Raw genomic sequence first — 17,650 nt, forward strand, 5'->3', positions numbered from 1 at the left:
TAAGACATTACTTACTGTCCACTCATGGTTTTAAAAATAACCCACAAGCTTAGGGGAGAGAATTGTCTAGCCAAGAAAAGTACTTGTCCCTTCATCTTAAACCAAAATTTACCTAAGATATTTTAACTTTTACTTAATGTTTAGAAAAGCTTATAGAAAATAAATTTTAGAATGGGAAAATGGTAGGAATTATTCAATCCAAACTCTCTTCTATTATACAGAATAAACTATGATCCAGAAAATACAGACTTGTTTAATGTAAATAAAATGCTTAGCATCAGAGTAGAATAATATTTTTTCTTTGTCCGATGTTCTAAGTAATAGTGATGAATGTTAAGATTACACTTGAAACAATACTAACTATCTGAAGAGTATAGAACTTTTAAAATACTCATAATATATAATAAATAAGCAAGATGCACTGGATAAACAGAAAGTGATTGCTGTAAGTTATTTGAAAGACTTATCAACGGTATTCTCATTCAAGATGGCTATGTGCTCTAAATATAGAACATTGCAATCCTCTGACCTTAAAGTTATTATAAGACATGCTATGTGTCACTATGGAAGTGTTTAGTCAAGCATATAAAACTCTTAGAAAATCCAATTTAGTTTTACCAGCAAATTATTAGGCCTACTAAAGTATGTTTTTACTTTTCTCAAGAGCAATCAAATCCAATGGCGTATATCAAACTTTGATCAACACATTTTTTTTTTCAACTACAATACTGCCAATAGATAGAAAATGGAAGACTGACTTGTCTATCATTCTGAAAGCTTCTTGCGTCTGCTCTCCACACTGTGTTATTAGGTATCACAGAAACACATAAAAACTATGCTAATAGGTGTCATGGAGACACAGAGTAAAAAGTAGATCGATTGCTCAAATGAGACTTCACAGCTGCTTGAAGAGGCTTTAAGGCCTCCCAGGCTAAGCAGGTGAAACAACTCGTTTTGCCAAGCAGTTTCCCTGTAGGGTCCTCAGCCTTGTATGACCATCTAATCTGATTTTATCTTCAGCAGAAGTTATTGATTCAAATCAGACAAACCATCATATATGGAACATGGGCCAGGGAACACCTGCGTCTGGCTAGATAGCACATTTAAATTTCATTCTTGGCAGCAAGAATGCAGGATTTTTTAATACGATTTTTATAAATTTATAAGGTGTGACCACACATAACGTTTTATATTATGGGAAAATATCTGGAAATAGCCATGTTTTCAAAGCCCATAGGGACATTGTGCTGTGACATTTATAATTCTCATTTAGATATAAATAATCAAGTATCTATTTAATAATGTAAATAGAATAATTCAAAAAAAAAAAAACTAAAAGTTCCTTTTTGCTTTGTTTTCGTAATTTCTACCAATTATGGTTGTTACTCTAAGGAGAGTCCGCAGAGCTCCTGCTACCACCATTCCAAAAATACTGTCTTTCTCTATCAATATTGTATACCAAAATGTAGTAAGTGTTATTTCTTAACATGTTTCAAGTTGAATTTATTCTATGCTCTAATTTAGGGTCACCCTTTTACCTTGTGCTCTTTCTTTAATATCATTACTTGATAAAATATTATTTGTTTTCTAGATGAAGTTTAAGCATTGGTTTCTTTAAGGAAGGTTCTTGATTTCTCAACTTGGTGTGCTCTCCTTAATATCTTAATCCATGAGCCTTTTATTTAAAATATGTCCAGTCACTTACCTTTGCCTTAGTTTGTTCTTTTTTATTGTTTTCCCTGCCTTTGATTTTAAGTTCCTCCGGGAAATAAGTTATGTTTTATCTATCTTTTTTATTTATCTTTTCTTTTTTTTACATTTTAGCATCTATAACAAGTAACATCTAAATAGTTGTCAATACATACTTGGTTGTAGAAATAAATTAATGAATGAACAAAATGAAAATAGCTCATAATATGAAATACCATATCATAAAACCACAGTTAATCAAACTGCATCTTACAAGGTTCCATAACATATTATTTTAGACTTCTTTTGTCCTAATGTCAGCTTAGCAACATTCCATATTCGTTGAAAAAGTGAGCTGAGAGAAAAATATTCCTACTATAATGTATTTAGCTTGGCCTTAATGTAGGAGGGGATTATTAAGTTATTAGGAAAACATAAAATGTAAAATTTGTATTTAATAGTTCAAGAGAAAATCAATCAAGAAGCTTAATAAGATTTGCCAGAAAAGATATTAAATGGTACAACAGTGCTCAATGTTTTTAAGTGAGGCCTGCAAACATATATTTTAAGTTATATTAGAATATTTTGAATTTGTCACTGAATATTTCCCTCGGTTTTATTTATCATCTTGGAAATGACTCAAAACCTTAATCTCACAAAAGGAAGGAGAAGCAAAACAAGGAGGAGGAGAGGAAAGACTAACTTTTTTATTAAGTCTGATATTATGAAAAAGACGAACTGAGATATTGTGATTTCAGATTCAGACCACCACAATAAAACAAATATCACAATTGAGTCACATATTTTTTTTGATTTCCCATTGCATATAAAAGTTACATTGGCCGGGCGTGGTGGCTCATGTCTGTAAAGCCAGCACTTTGGGAGGCCGAGGCGGGCAGATCACGAGGTCAGGAAATCGAGACCATCCTGGCCAACACAGTGAAACCCCGTCTCCTACTAAAAAATACAAAAACATAGCTAGGCGTGGCGGCGGGCATCTGTAGTCCCAGCTACTCAGGAGGCTGAAGCAGGAGAATGGCGTGAACCCAGGAGGCAGAGCTTGCAGTGAGCTGAGATCGTGCCACTGCACTCCAGCCTGGGCGACAGAGCGAGACTCTTTCTCAAAAGAAAAAAGAAAAAAAAAAAGTTATGCTTACATTATACTTTATAATAAGAGTGCAATAGCAGTATGTCAAAAAAAAGTACATACCTTAATTAAAGTGTATTTTATTACTGATAACACTAATAATCCTCTGACCCTTCGGCCAAGCCTAATATTTCTGCTGGTGGAGGATCTTGCCTCGGTGTTGATGGCTGCTGACTAAGCACCATGTTGGTTGCTGAAGGTTGGGGTGACTGTGACAATTTCTTAAAATAAAACAGTGAGGCTGTCACATCAACTGACTTTTTCTTTCATGAAAGATTTTTCTGTAGCATATCATGTTGTTTGATAGCGTTTACCCACAGAACTTACCTCAAAGTTGGAGTAAATTCTCTCAAATTCTGCCACTGTTTTATTAACAAAGTTTATGCACTATTCTAAATCATTTGCTGTCATTTTAACAAGGTTCATAGTGTCTTCACCAGTAGTAAATTCTACTCATGAGATCATTTTCTTTGGTCATCCATAAAAAAACTCTTTATCCATTAAAATTTTATCATGAGATTTTAGGAATTAAGTTACATCTTCTAGTTCTATTGCTATTCCCACCACGCCTATAGTTATTATCATATCCTCTACTGAAGTTTTGAACACCAAAGTCAACTCTGAGGGTTGGAATCAACTTCTTCCAAATTCCTATTAATGTTAATATTTTGTCCTTCTCCCATGAATCATGAATGTTCCTAATGACTTCTAAAATGGTGAATCCTTTTCTGTAGGTTTTCAATTTACTCTGCCCAGATCCAGCAGAAGAATCACTCTCTATGGCAGGGATAACCTGAACCAAGGACATTTCTTGAATAATAGGAGTTGAAAGTCAAAATTACGGCTTAATACATGAACTGAAGGATTGGTGTAATGTTAGAAAGCTTGAAATCATATATTTATCTTCTTATACATCCCAAACAGAGCTCTTGGATGACCAGATGCAGTGTTGGTTAGCAGTAATATTCTGGAAGGAATCTTCTTTTTTTTCTGAGCAGTAGGTCTTGACATTGGATTTAATAGACATCCTGTCTTTCAGGTTTTGTTATTCCATTTCTAGAGCACAGGGTAGATTTAACATGATTCTTAAGGGCCCTAAGATTTTCAGAATGGTAAATAAGTATTGATTTCAACTTAAAGTCAACAGCTGTATTAACCAGTAAGAAAAGAGTCAACCTGTCCCTTGAAACTTTGAAGCCATACACTGACTTTTCCTCTCTAGCTATGAAAGTCCTCAATGACATCTTCTTCCAGTATTAGGCTGTTACATTCACATTGAAAATTTGTGGATAAGTGTATCCACCTTCATTAATTATCTTAGGTAGGTTTTCTGAATAACTTGATACAGCTTCTACATCAACATTTGCTGCTTCACCTTGCACTTTTTTGTTATAGAGATTATTTCCTTAAACTCATGAACCAACAACCTCTCCTAGCTTCCAACTTTTCTTCTGCAGCTTCCACACCTCTCTTAATTTTCATAGATTTGAAGAGAGTTAGGGTCTTGCTCTGGTTTACAACTTGGCTTAAGAATTTAATACTAAATCTTTCTTCGTATCAGCAATAAGGTTGTTTCACTTTGTTATTCGTGTGTTCACTGGAGTAGCACTTTTACTTTCCCTCATGAGCTTTCCCTTTTCATTTACAACATGGATAACTGGTCCAGGAGGTCTACCTTTTGGTCTGTCTTGGCTTTCAACATGCCTTCCTCACTAGGCTTAATAATTTCTAGCTTTTGAATTAAAGTGAGAGACATGAGACTCTGCCTTTCACTTTAACGCTTAGAGGCCATTGCAGGGTTATTAACTGGTTTAATTTCAATACTGTTGTGACTCAGGGAATAGGGGGGTCTGAGAAGAGTGAGAAAGATGGGGAGAACATCTGATCAGTGGAGCAGTCAGACCACATGTAACAATTATCGATTATTTTTCCTGTCTTATATGGGCATAGTTTGTGGCTTTCCAAAACAATTACAATAGTGACATCAAAGATCACTTATCAAAGATCATCATAGCAGATATAATAAAAACTTTTGAAACATTCCAAGAATTACTAAAATGTTATACATGTTAGGCAGGGATCTAGACCCAACATGGTGACATTACCCGGCATAGCAGGCCTTTTGTTAAAGACTCCCTTCACCCTTGTACACACCCGCAGACTTATATGCGTCAGAGTTCCGGCTGGGCAACCACACTCCCCATGACCTGCAGCTCACCTGCATTCCACAAGTTCGTAAACAGCAGTTTCGGTTGACAGTTTCCAAAGACCCCTTCCTCATGACCCTTACTCAACTCCTGCCCTAGTAGTTTCAAGACCCCCCCAGGCCCTGTTTGCACAACCAACTTCCCTACCTCTCGGGCTATAAAAAGCCCCTACCCTCCTCGGCCCACGCCTTTGGACTGAGGAACCTCGCCCACAAGCCCTAATAAAAGGCTATTCTCACTGCCATTTGCCTTGTGTCTTCGTTCCCGGTTCGGCTCCAGCCTCAGTTTACCTTTACAATACAGAGATACGCAGTGAACACATACAGTTGAAAAAAAATGATGCCAATAGACTTGCTTGACACAGTTTGTCACAAATCTTCAATTTGTGAAAAATACAGTATCTTCATAGGGCAATAAAATGGGGTATGCCTGCATTCCCTACAATCAAGTGGAGCAGAGAAAAATGAACATTCTCTGTGCAGTTGTGATATCATATATAAATTGAACTATTCATAAATTTTAATGTAGCATCAGCAACATGAATGGGATAGATGCAACCTCTTTATGAGGGTGGTGTCATAGGAATTCAAATAAGAAAAAGAAACAACAATGTAAGGAATACTGCTATAGACCCTATTTACTTATATCATTCATTTGTCATTTTCTATATGTATTATCTAAGGCTCTCTTCACACAAAATTAGCAGAGTTGTGTAGCTGTGACTAAGATTTTATGGTCTATAAAGCCAAAAGCATATATTACTTGACCTTTACAGAAAAAAATTGATGATCCCATCACAGAACATGTGCTCAGTGAGTCAGATAAGTAATGCTTTATGAAGACTCTTCACAGCACCAAACCAAGAGAGAACACAACAGAAGGTCTGAGAAAGGGCTCTGTGCTCATATGCTGTATATTCTGTTTGATGATAAAAAATATACATATTGCTTACTTCAGGAAGTAATAACATGTATCTAAAAGCAGAGGCTGAGACACAGATTTGGGTACTAGTTGAAGGTACTATATTTGGGTACTATATTGAAGGTTAGCTTTTAATAAAAAAATATATATATATATAGTCTGAAGTGAGTGAAAGGAAAAGGGAAGGGTCAAGCAAGACTATTAATTCCAGTAAAATATACCCTAGGCTGAATCCACACTGGAGGATGAGGCTTCTGAAACAGAAATCTTACTGCAGTGTTTTGCCCCTTTGAGGGAAAGGTGTCCCTATATCAGTCGTTCATGAATGGACACTGCCCCAGTATGAGTAGGTAGATACATAACATTCCAACAAAGTTGTTCGCTGAAGCAATTATCTAGGAACTGGGGTACCTGTTAACCATTAGGAGCCAGCACTTAACAATAGCTGGGGGATAGGCACATCAGCCTGCTAACAGGAGATCCAGTGGAGAACAAACAGCACCTACTACAGAATCTTACTCAAATAACCGTCAACTAAATGTCTACTGGATTTCAGTCTTGATCACTACCAAATGATGCATCCAGAATGATCTTTCCAAAGTGCAAACCTCAGCAACTACTTGATTAGAAACCTTTGAGAGACCTCTTAGGATATCTGTTGAGTCACCCATGGGCTGGCCTCTCTAGATACTCATTACTTATTCATGGCCCCAAACATCATTTTCTATGAATAAACCCTAATCTTACTTCCTTTACTAGTAGAGTATAAAATATTTGAATTTCCCTAAAATGTTAAGTTGCCTTATCCCTTAGCACTTTGCCCATGCTGAAACCTGTGTCTTACGTCATATGTTGACATATACATTGAAGAATTCAGTGCCCCTCCTACTCTCAAGTGACCACTTCAATACAGGAACTGCTGAGACTTAAATATTAAATTTCTAGTGGCTTTATTCAAAGGGAATATGGTAGATTGGGGGGGGAAAAGATGAATGCTCTGCAGCTCTACTTGTCTAGAAGTCAAGTTTATCTATATTAAAATCTCTTGAAACTTGGCAAGCTTTATGACTTGCTTAGGCCTATGAAACAGTAGAAAATCTGATGCAAATGGATATTTAAAGTGCTGGCACAATGAGGCTTTGGAACTCTAGGGCTACCATGGGAATGAGTTTAGGCAAGGCTAATGTAGGATAAAAGAATACATAGAGAGAAGAGCAAGTTGGTCCCAGATGTCCCACCCATCATAACCAACCAGTCACAGCTGGTCCACCATTTAACTGCAGATGCATGAGAATGAAATAATCCATGCCTGGTTCAAATCAGAACTGCCTAGTAAACCCAGCCCAAATTACCTACCTACAGGATCATAAAGTCAAATTTTTAGCCACTAAATTTTTTGGCAGTTACTCCTATAGAGAGAGTTGTCCTATAGAAGATGTTCCACTCCTTTATCAGGCTCTATCAATTATAACTAAAATATTGAGAAGCCCTTAAACTGGAGAGAAAACAAGTTAAAGTGAAAACGTAGGAAAAAATATTCTTAGAGACTAAATCAGTGAGTTACATTATTCCTCTGAGAAGGTTTATACCCAAAAGATTATAAATCATTCTGCTATAAAGACGCACACACATGTATTTTTATTGCAGCACTATTCACAACAGCAAAGACTTGGAAACAACCCAAATGTTCATCAATAATAGACTGGATTAAGAAAATGTGGCACATATGCACTGTGGAATACCATGCAGCCATAAAAAAGGATGAGTTCATGTCCTTTGCAGGGACATGGATGAAGCTGGAAATCATAATTCTCAGCAAACCATCACGAGAACAGAAAATCCAACACCGCATTTTCTCACTCATAAGTGGGAGTTGAACAATGAGAACACATGGACATAGGGAGGGGAATATCACACACTGGAGGTTGTTGGGGGATGGGGGACTAGAGGAGGGATAACATTAGACATACCTAATGTAGGGACAGGTTCATGTGTGCAGCAAACCACCATGGCACATGTATACCTATGTAACAAAACTGCACATTCTGCACATGTACCCCAGAACTTAAAGTATGATAATAAAAGAGATAAAGCAAGAGGATTGACTCCAAAATGTGTGCATCTGTTTTCAGATAACCTATTTCAACACTGTTTCCATTGTTGTACATTCCTAAAGTCTATTATCCTTCACTCAATCAAATCTGGGGACTGAAATTCCATCAATCTCATAATTTCCACCTGGTTCTCGCAAAAGTATGGTAAAGAATCACACCAAATGTCAGAGCTCTTCCAAAAGAGTTGAGTTTTGTTGTTGTTGTTGTTGTTGTTGTTGTTGTTGCAAGGAATACGGTTCATATGAGAAAAAAATAATAATTTAAGAATAGAATCCTTCTAAGCTCTATGAAACTGTTTATAAAAACATTTGCAGGTAATCATCTTTATTGCCACATAATAGGCATTGGGTGTTTACTACATAAATTAGCTTATCATCATCAGATAAATGAAGTTACTTTATTGCCTCTGTAATTAAGTGGAAAGATGGAAGGATGAGAAAGTAACTCTTGCTTCTTTGGTTTGCAAAATTCAAAATGTTGAGCTTGATCCATTTGCTTCCCATGACCAAAACCTTTAGCTGCAATAACACTTATAAAACCTATCCCTGTCAATGCTACAGTAATGCAAGCATGATATTTATTTTATCTTGTTTACACTTGGAAGGTAAAAGAGATAAAAATTGTCAGAAAATCTCAGCAGTTCATATAAATTCATGTCTTCTTAAACATCTTTTCCTACAGCATAACAAAAGCACAGGGCATCATGCTATGTTTTACTGACACTGTAAATAGTGATTTTTAAAGATTTCTGGCTTCATGACTTCCTCTCTCCTGTTGCTTTCCACAAGTTTCAAGAATAATGTAAGAATATATGTAGTCAAATATTTTTTCCTTTCTCACCCTGGACCATACAATATGTCTTCAATGATATCCTACAAAACACTGTGTTAGACTGTGAACAGAGATGACAGCCTAAAATGAAACAAACAACCCCAACCCCTAAAACCAAATATATCAAAAGTAAGGATTTATAAAGTCATTGCAAAAAGAGTCCCAAATTGCCATTATTTGATAATATGGGATTCTGGTGCATGGATTTTAAAGTAATATAGAGATATTCACTACACATGTTTTCAAATGTGCATACTTTTCCTTTAGTTGTGACAGCAGTCATCTGATATTGATGAACTCTGAATGATGCTCAAATACAGAAAGATGCTCTTAAATGTGATCAGTTGAAGACAAAGTATCTTGGTCACTATGGTGGTTATTATAATATTTGCTATTGCCTATATATTTTAGTACAACCAGAAAATATCAGAACATGAAATATTTTCTATGCCATGCTAGAATTTAAGTTCTACATATGTACAAATTGTTGTTTAGCTCACCAATGTATCCCAAGCATCTAGGATATAGTCTGACATGTAACAGGTGTTAAATTAGTGACTGGATGAATATATGATGAGATAGATTCTGGTTATTTTCTGTACTGCTGCAGTGTTAGGGGTTCTTTTCTCCTTGAATATTTCAAATTATTTGCTGTTCTGTATATTTTGTCATAAACATAACAGTGGTCAGTTTAAAATATCTATTGAGATGTATTTTACAGGCATTAAGAGGAGCAGGACAAATACTTGGGGAAACTTTGCAGCACAGGACAGGAGTCTGAACAGCTATCAAAGTATAATTTTAGGTAGAAAGCAAACAGCAATGCTGTGGTCAAGGCCTGCTCTTGCTTTTAGGTTTTCCTGTAGTGCTAGTCATTCACATTCACAGTCCTCTTCAAGAAGAGTGAACTCTCTGCGTCAATTTTAGACAACCAGAGAGGCTTAAAACCAAAAATGATTGACTCTTTATCCTTTCTTTATTCCAATAATGCATTGTTCCTTTTATTTTATTGTCCATTATCCTTAACATATTCAGCATTAGAATTTCAGTTGCGAATCTCCAGTGTATATTTCAAAAATTCAAATAATTGATACTTTGATCAAAATTTCAACTTTTATCTCAGAGCATTAAGGATGTTATCTGAAGTCTGTTCTCTCTCTAACCCCATATAATACAAACACACATATGCACACACACATATAAATATATATATAAATGTAAAAAAACATATAAATACATAAAATAAATGTGTGTATATATAAATATATATAAATACATAAAATGTGTGTATATATAAATATATAAAACATATGTGTACATATAAAAATATATAAAATGTGTGTGTGTGTGTGTGTGTGCTTAACACTTTAGGAAAAAACATAATGCTTTCTTTTCAAAAGGAGACTCAGATTTTTAAATACAAATCCCATTCCTTTGAAGAAGAGTTAATTGTATTTCCTATTTAAAATCTAAAGTGAAATCACCTATTAAGAAGAACAATACTTTTCTTTCAAATAAAATACTATTATAAAAATATACTTGAATAAATCTAAATGAATAAAACGGTAAATGAACCAATTACCTTCCTCTTTTATTAAAGATTAGTAGACGTCCCAGGGAGCATTAAGCTTAAATTTGAACAAATTATTGAAACTTGACCAGCAATTTGAATNGTATTTCCTATTTAAAATCTAAAGTGAAATCACCTATTAAGAAGAACAATACTTTTCTTTCAAATAAAATACTATTATAAAATATACTTGAATAAATCTAAATGAATAAAACGGTAAATGAACCAATTACCTTCCTCTTTTATTAAAGATTAGTAGACGTCCCAGGGAGCATTAAGCTTAAATTTGAACAAATTATTGAAACTTGACCAGCAATTTGAATGGAAACTGTGTGTGTGGAAAATTATACAATGTAAAAAGGTAGTATCATTTTTTTGTACTTTTTGGGGAACTATGTGGCAGTTTTTATTACATATATTCTTGCATTATTACCTACTGCAACAAATCAGAGGGATATAATGCTTCATGCAGGGTGACAACACTGTGAGACAGCAGTCATAAATAACAGAAGTGAAAGCACACTTTCGACTTTTGAATAACATGTCTTTCCACTGATTCAGAGTAAGCATCAGAGCTCTGCTTTGAGAAATCCTATCTTTGAACTACTCTATATGGAGTAGAGTAAATACGGCCTTATCTGGGTTCAGTTTTCAAATAAAAGTTAAAATAAAGATGAAATCATCCATGCATTTCTAAATCAAGCTATGTCATATTATCCTCTCATCCTTCTTCTTTTCACCAATGTACCATGAATTGAAGGTTATTTTTGTTGTCATAAAGTCATATTTATGAAATGCAAAATATCAAAGAAAGAACTCCATAAGGTGGGCTAAAGGTTATTTTAAAACACAGCAAATAAAATAAACACCAAAACTTTATATTTTAATTTTCTTTGTCAAAATTCAAACATGCTAAAATAGTATTTTAGCATTCTCTAATTGTTTTATATCGACTTTTGATAATTACTTATCTATGGGAAGTTTTAGAAGGAATCATAGTTTCACAATTCTATGAAAAATTTTGTTCATACTCCTAATTCTCCATTAATTATTGTTGTGTATTTCAATTTTTGCTATTTCTTGAAGCTAGAGTTTTCAAACTCCTCTCATGCATATGAAAACCTACTGAATTTGAGATCGGTGCATACAGCTACTTATTAAGCATCTACAACTTGGATTCCTTAAAGGAACCCAAAATCCAACTATATATCTGGGCTCATTATCTTTTCAATCAAACCAATCTTTGTTCTCTCATCTGTTCAGATATTAAAGCCAAAATCTAAAAAGGTGCAGCCAATCCTTGCCAAATTATCTTTCCTTGATAGCCACATATTTAGTCTCATATCAAGTCCTGCCAATATCACCAATGTATTTAAGAACTTCTCTCCATCTCCATTCTTACTACTTGTATCCAAACTATCATCCCATTTTTTTTCTGTATTGATGCAATATCCTCCTACATTCCTACATTTATTTTTACCCTTTTCGCCTTCTTTCATATATTATAGCTGGAGCAATATTTTCAAAATGACAACCCGAACATGTCCCCTCAGTGTATAAAAACATTAAGCTGATCTCATTGTTATTAGCATAACCCCCCAAATTGTTACATCCAAGATTTTGCACAATATAGTAACTGACAAATTATGTCTCCTCGTTATAGGTTACTCCAGTTTTTCTTAATAAAATATATGGACATGTACACATACATACCTATGTGCTTGCTTCTCATCTCTTTCACTTAAGATTATGAGGACAGAGAGCTTGCAGTTCTGACCCTAGCCTGCTTTTTCTAGCCTCTAGCCCAATTGGTTCTGAATTAATAGATGAATTACAAAAACACAGAGGGGAAAATTACCAGGCTATGCATAAAGGAAAAGTAAAATAAGATAGCAATAGTTAATTTTGACAGCCTTAACTAAGAGAAAATGAATAAAATAATTTGACAACTGAACAAAAGTAACTTGGTGATGAGAAATTCATTTATTCATTTACCCTTGAACTCAAAATACATTTCCTGAGAGCAGATAGTGTTTTGGAAACCCAGTTGCCAAAAAAGAACTCATTCACTAGTGTAGTGTATAACTTATAAATACATCATTGAATTGAAGTGAGAGACGTTTTAATGGAGAAATTCAAAAGAGACATCGAAAGCATAAATGAGAATAAGGGAATCCTATATAGGATTTGATAAATGTTTAAGAATTTGACCATATAAATTTTTCTAGTTAATACTGTATAAAAAAATCCTGAACGTTTGGTATAGAAAACAATAAATATTTATAAGTAGAGAAATGATTCAGTAAAGTGTGCTCTGGTCATAGTAAGAAATACTCTGGAACCATTATACACAGCAAGGTAGATGGGTAGTACTGACCTGGAAATATATCAATGGCATTTTGCTCAACATAAAAGAGAAAGTTATAAAATAAAATATATGAGCATATGTGTGCAGAAATCGTGTGAATGCAATCTAAATGGTCTAAAAGGTAAACATTGCATGCACCAAAATGCTAACAATGGTTAACACTGAGAAGATTTACATGGTAAATGAGATAATCTAAAGGGAACTTTCTAATTATTGCATGCTATATATCATGTTCTTATTTGTGTTTCAGTATATGCATTGTTTTTGCTTTTATATTTATTAAATAATTATTCTAAAAATAAGTTAAAGGTGCTCACTTATTGGGTTAGATATAAAGGGACGAGTTCATCATTTGTAGATTTGACTTTTGCCCACATTTGTTCTATACTGTCCTACGGCTGTCTAGTTGTCTCTTTATGTGCCCAGTGGGATAGAAAACAAAAACAAAAACTGCTTACAGTTTCAGAAACACCATGACATTGAATACTATGTTGTTTGAACTTCATAAGAATGAGACTGAGAGGTGACAACTTGCTAGCAGCCCTGGCTCTCAGTGCCTTCTCGGCCTTGGCATCCACTCTGGCTGGCTTGAGCCCTTCAGCCAGCCACTGCACTGTGGGAGCCCCTTTCTGGGCTGGCCGAGCAGGGAGCGGGCTCCCTCTGCTTGTAGGGAGGTGTGGAGGGAGAGGCTGGGAGTGGGAACCGGGGCAGTGTGCAGAGCTCGCCGGCCAGTGTGAGTTCCGGGTGGGTGCGGGCTTGGGCAGGCCCCACACTAGGAGCAGCCGGCTGGCAGCACTGGCCCTGGGCAGTGAGGGGCTTAGCACCTGGGCCAGCAACTGTGGAGGGGACGCCAGGTCCCACAGCACTGCCAGCCCACCCATGCCATGCTTGAATTCTCACCAGGCCTGAGCTGCCTCCCTGAGGGACAGGGCTTAGGACCTGCAGCCCACCATGCCTGAACCCCTGGTGGTGTGCTCCCACGCTTCCTGAGCCTCCCCAACCGGCACCATCCCCTGATCTGCGGCACCTGGTCCTATCCACCGCCCAAGGGCTGACGAGTATGGGCGCAACTCACGGGACTGACGGGCAGCTATGCCCATGGCCAGGCTGGGTACAGCATCCATTAGGTGAAGCCAGCTGGGCTCCTGAATAGGGTAGGGACTTGGAGAACTTTTATGTCTAGCTGGAGGATTGTATATGCACCAATCAGCACTCTGTGTCTTGCTCAGGGTTTGTGGATGCACCAATCAGCACTCTGTATCTAGCTAATCTGGAGGGGACTTGGAGAACTTTTATGTCTAGCTGGAGGATTGTAAATATACCAATCAGCACTTTGTGTCTAGCTCAAGGATTGTAAATGCACCAATCAGCACCCTGTGTCTAGCTCAAGGTTTGCAAAGGCAACAATCAGTGCTCTGTGTCTAGCTAATCTAGTGGGGACTTGGAGAACTTATGTGTCTAGCTAAAGGATTGTAAATGCACCAATTAGCACTCTATGTCTAGCTCAGGGTTTGTAAACGCACCAATCAGCAACCTGTCAGAACATACCAAACAGCTCTCTGTAAAACAGACCAATCAGCTCTCTGTAAAATGGACTAATTGGCACTCTGTAAAATGGACCAATCAGCAGGATGTGGGTGGGGCCAGATAAGGGAATAAAAGCAGGCTGCCCTAGCCAGGAGTGGCAACTTGCTTGGGTCCACTTACGTGCTGTGGAGGCTTTGTTCTTTTGCTCTTTGCAATAAATCTTTCTGCTTCAGTCTGGGTCTGCACTGCTTTTATGAGCTGTAACACTCAAGGCAAAGGTCTGCAGCAAGACCACGAACCCACCAGGGAGGAATGACCAACTCCAGACCCCGAACCCACCAGGAGGAATGAACAACTCCAGATGGGAGGAACAGAAAACTCCAGATGCGCCTCCTTAAGAACTGTGACATTCACCGTGAAGGTCTGCAGCTTCGCTCCTGAAGTCAGCGAGACCACGAACCCACCAGGAGGAAACTCTGAACACGTCTGAACATCAGAAGGAACGAACTCCAGACACACCATCTTTAAAAACTGTAACACTCACCATGAGGGTCCGTGGCTTCATTCAGGTCAGTGAGACCAAGAACCCACCAATTCTGGACACAAGACCATTAAATAATTTTTTTTCAATAAACTAATAGTTACTTGAACCATAATAGAGTAACCTATAGGTCATTAAAAGGCAATGTAAACTCTTTTGTAATATGTTTTATCCCCAAGTTGAAATATATAATTAAATGCTAAAACTGAAGACTAAATGTTACGAAATTAATTAATATAAAGTGTGGTTTATATTTAGAGAGTAAAAGATTTTTGCGAGAGGACAAATAGAGACTTCAGGAGGAAGTGGCACTGTCAGTCTGCGGCACTCATGGGCTCCTTAACGTGGAGCTACAGGAGGCTTGAGAAGCAGCAGCAAGAAGGAGGCTCACCCACCAACCACATCACCGGAAGCAAAGCCAGGAAAGAAGCTCCCACTGACCATGGCTGACTCGAGGAGACAGTGCATCTTGATGGACATTTATCCTCATGAACCCAAACACAAGAAGGTTAATAAAGGTGCTACTGCGGCCCAAACTTGCTACCTTATGGAAGACATCAGGTTTCTCCTCCAAAAGTTCATCTTCAACAAGGTCCGGGGATACAAGGAATCTGTCTGGAAGCCCCAGAAGGCCTATGGGAAAAGCGAGCGGAACACTGAGGAACATGTAAAGGGCAATAAGATTGACCACAAACATGACCGTGTCATCAAGGAATGGTACCCCATATTCATTGACGCCTGGGGGGACCTGGGTGGCGCTGCCTTCTCCATGTGCTTCCTCTTTTCCACCTTCCCGTGGACTGACAAGTCCCATGTAGAGACCATTCAGCTGTGCTGCAGGCTGGCAGTGAAGTTCATGCATTACATCATCACTCCCTGTGCCCTGAGCAAGGTCTTCGTGTCCATCAAAGGCATTTACTACCAGGCTGAGGTGCTGGTACAGCCCATTGTATGGATCAACCCCTATGCTTTCTCCCATGACCACCCGACAGACATGGACTTCAGAGTCATGGCCACCTTCACCTAGTTCTACATCACCTTGCTGGGCTTCATCGATGAACTTCAGCCTCTATCAATCAGTCGCTCAACGTTCACTATTCCCTCAAGCTGAAGGTCAGGCCCAAGCAGAGGCGAAGGCCAGCGATGGTACCTACGCGCTGGACTCGGAGAGGCCAGTGGAGAAACTGGAGGCCCTCAGTGTCAGCCTGGCCCACGCTGTGGTGCTTGCCACAGAGAAAGGCCGAGGTGGATGAGTTTCCCGCCCAGGGGGAGTTGGCGGTGCAGGAGGAGGACCTCAGGAAGGAGCTGGAGGCACAAGAGAAGCACAAGAAGCTTTCTGAGGGCTTGAAGTTTTTCCTTAACTGACAGGTATCCCCTGAAGCCCTAGCCTTCGTTATCAGGAGTTTTTGGGGAGACATATCCTGGCAAAAGCCTTTGTGCACCAGTCCCACTTATGTAGCACCCACCAGATTGTCGACTGGCCTGGGCAGCAGACCTCAATTAGTAGCGGGCACTACGTGGAGCCCCAGTAGGTGTTTGACTCCATGAACGCTAGACTGCACTTCCCTGGAGCAGAGTACTTCCCTGCAATGCAGCTACCCCAATACCCTTCACCCTTTGTGACTGAGGAGGAAGGAGATTACATCCCACCTGAGAAGCTGAAGCTTCTGGCTCTGCAGCTGGGAGAGGACCCAGGAAACTTGAATGAGTCAGAAGAGGAGGAGGAGGAAGACAACCAAGGTGATGGTGATGAAGGGGGAGAAAATGAAGAGGAGGGTAGTTCCGAGCAGCAGCGGGCCCAGGAGGAGAAGAGTGAGGCCAGCGCCTGATCCTTATGATGAAGAAGCTGGAGAAGTACCTGTACCAGAAGATCATGTTTGACAAAAGGTAGAAAAGCCAAGAGGCCAAAAAGCTACCAGAGTAGCAGAAAGCCCATGATGAGGCAGTGAGATCTGAGAAGAAAGCAGAGAAGTCAAGGCCAGTTTGAGTGCCAGTGGCCCCTCAGAGGGGCGAGGCCAACTCTCCAGCAGCTGAATGTGGGAGAGGCAGGTCAGAGCACCTAAGTGTGGTGACAGATCAGAGTCGCTTCTCTTTTCTTCACTTCTTCCTTCCTCCAGCCAGTCCTGACCCCCATGCTCTCTGACTAGCCTGGTGGGGAGACCTGACTTCCTCTGGATGGAGCTCCCCTGCTGGTTCCTGGGCAGAAAAGAGGCCTCTGTGCCCAGCCTGATTCTGTGCTCCTAGAAGCCAGTGACATGAGGTGCAGGGGCCTGAACAGGCCCTCACATGCTGTCCCCATTCATCTTGGCTTTCCACGGCTCCCTCCCACACAGTGTATCCCATGATTCTCAGGCTGTGATGGGTTGAGGGTGTGGGTAGCAATTGTGATTAAACGACTGGACTTTTGCAGCCAATTGCGAAGAAAAGAAATAGATTCACTAAAAGTAAGTCATTTAATTTATTCACTCAATTAATTTAATTAATTCATTTCCCTGTTATTGAAGTATAACAAACCTGTAGCATATTGTACATTTTTAAAGAATAGAGTACAATAAAAGTTTAAAAAAATCTAAGCACCTATGTAACCATGATGGAGATTAAGGTTAAAAAATATTACCTCTATATTAGATGAATAGGAAAAAATATTATGTGTGTGCGCGCATATGTGCGTGTGTGTGTGCGTGTGTGTATGTGAGTCTATTGGGTGCAGTAGTAAGATAACTAAGCCCCCAAAT

At 38.4% G+C, this 17,650-nt stretch overlaps 1 pseudogene; it reads left to right on the forward strand.

The window, feature by feature from the left end:
• The first annotated feature begins 15,245 nt into the window (after positions 1–15,245).
• Positions 15,246–16,902, forward strand: LOC108519787 (pescadillo homolog pseudogene; annotated as a pseudogene).
• The last annotated feature ends 748 nt before the right edge of the window (positions 16,903–17,650 follow it).

Source organism: Rhinopithecus bieti, unplaced genomic scaffold, assembly GCF_001698545.2.
Source record: "Rhinopithecus bieti isolate Rb0 unplaced genomic scaffold, ASM169854v2 scaffold_2467, whole genome shotgun sequence".
NCBI classification, from domain to species: Eukaryota; Metazoa; Chordata; class Mammalia; order Primates; family Cercopithecidae; genus Rhinopithecus; species Rhinopithecus bieti.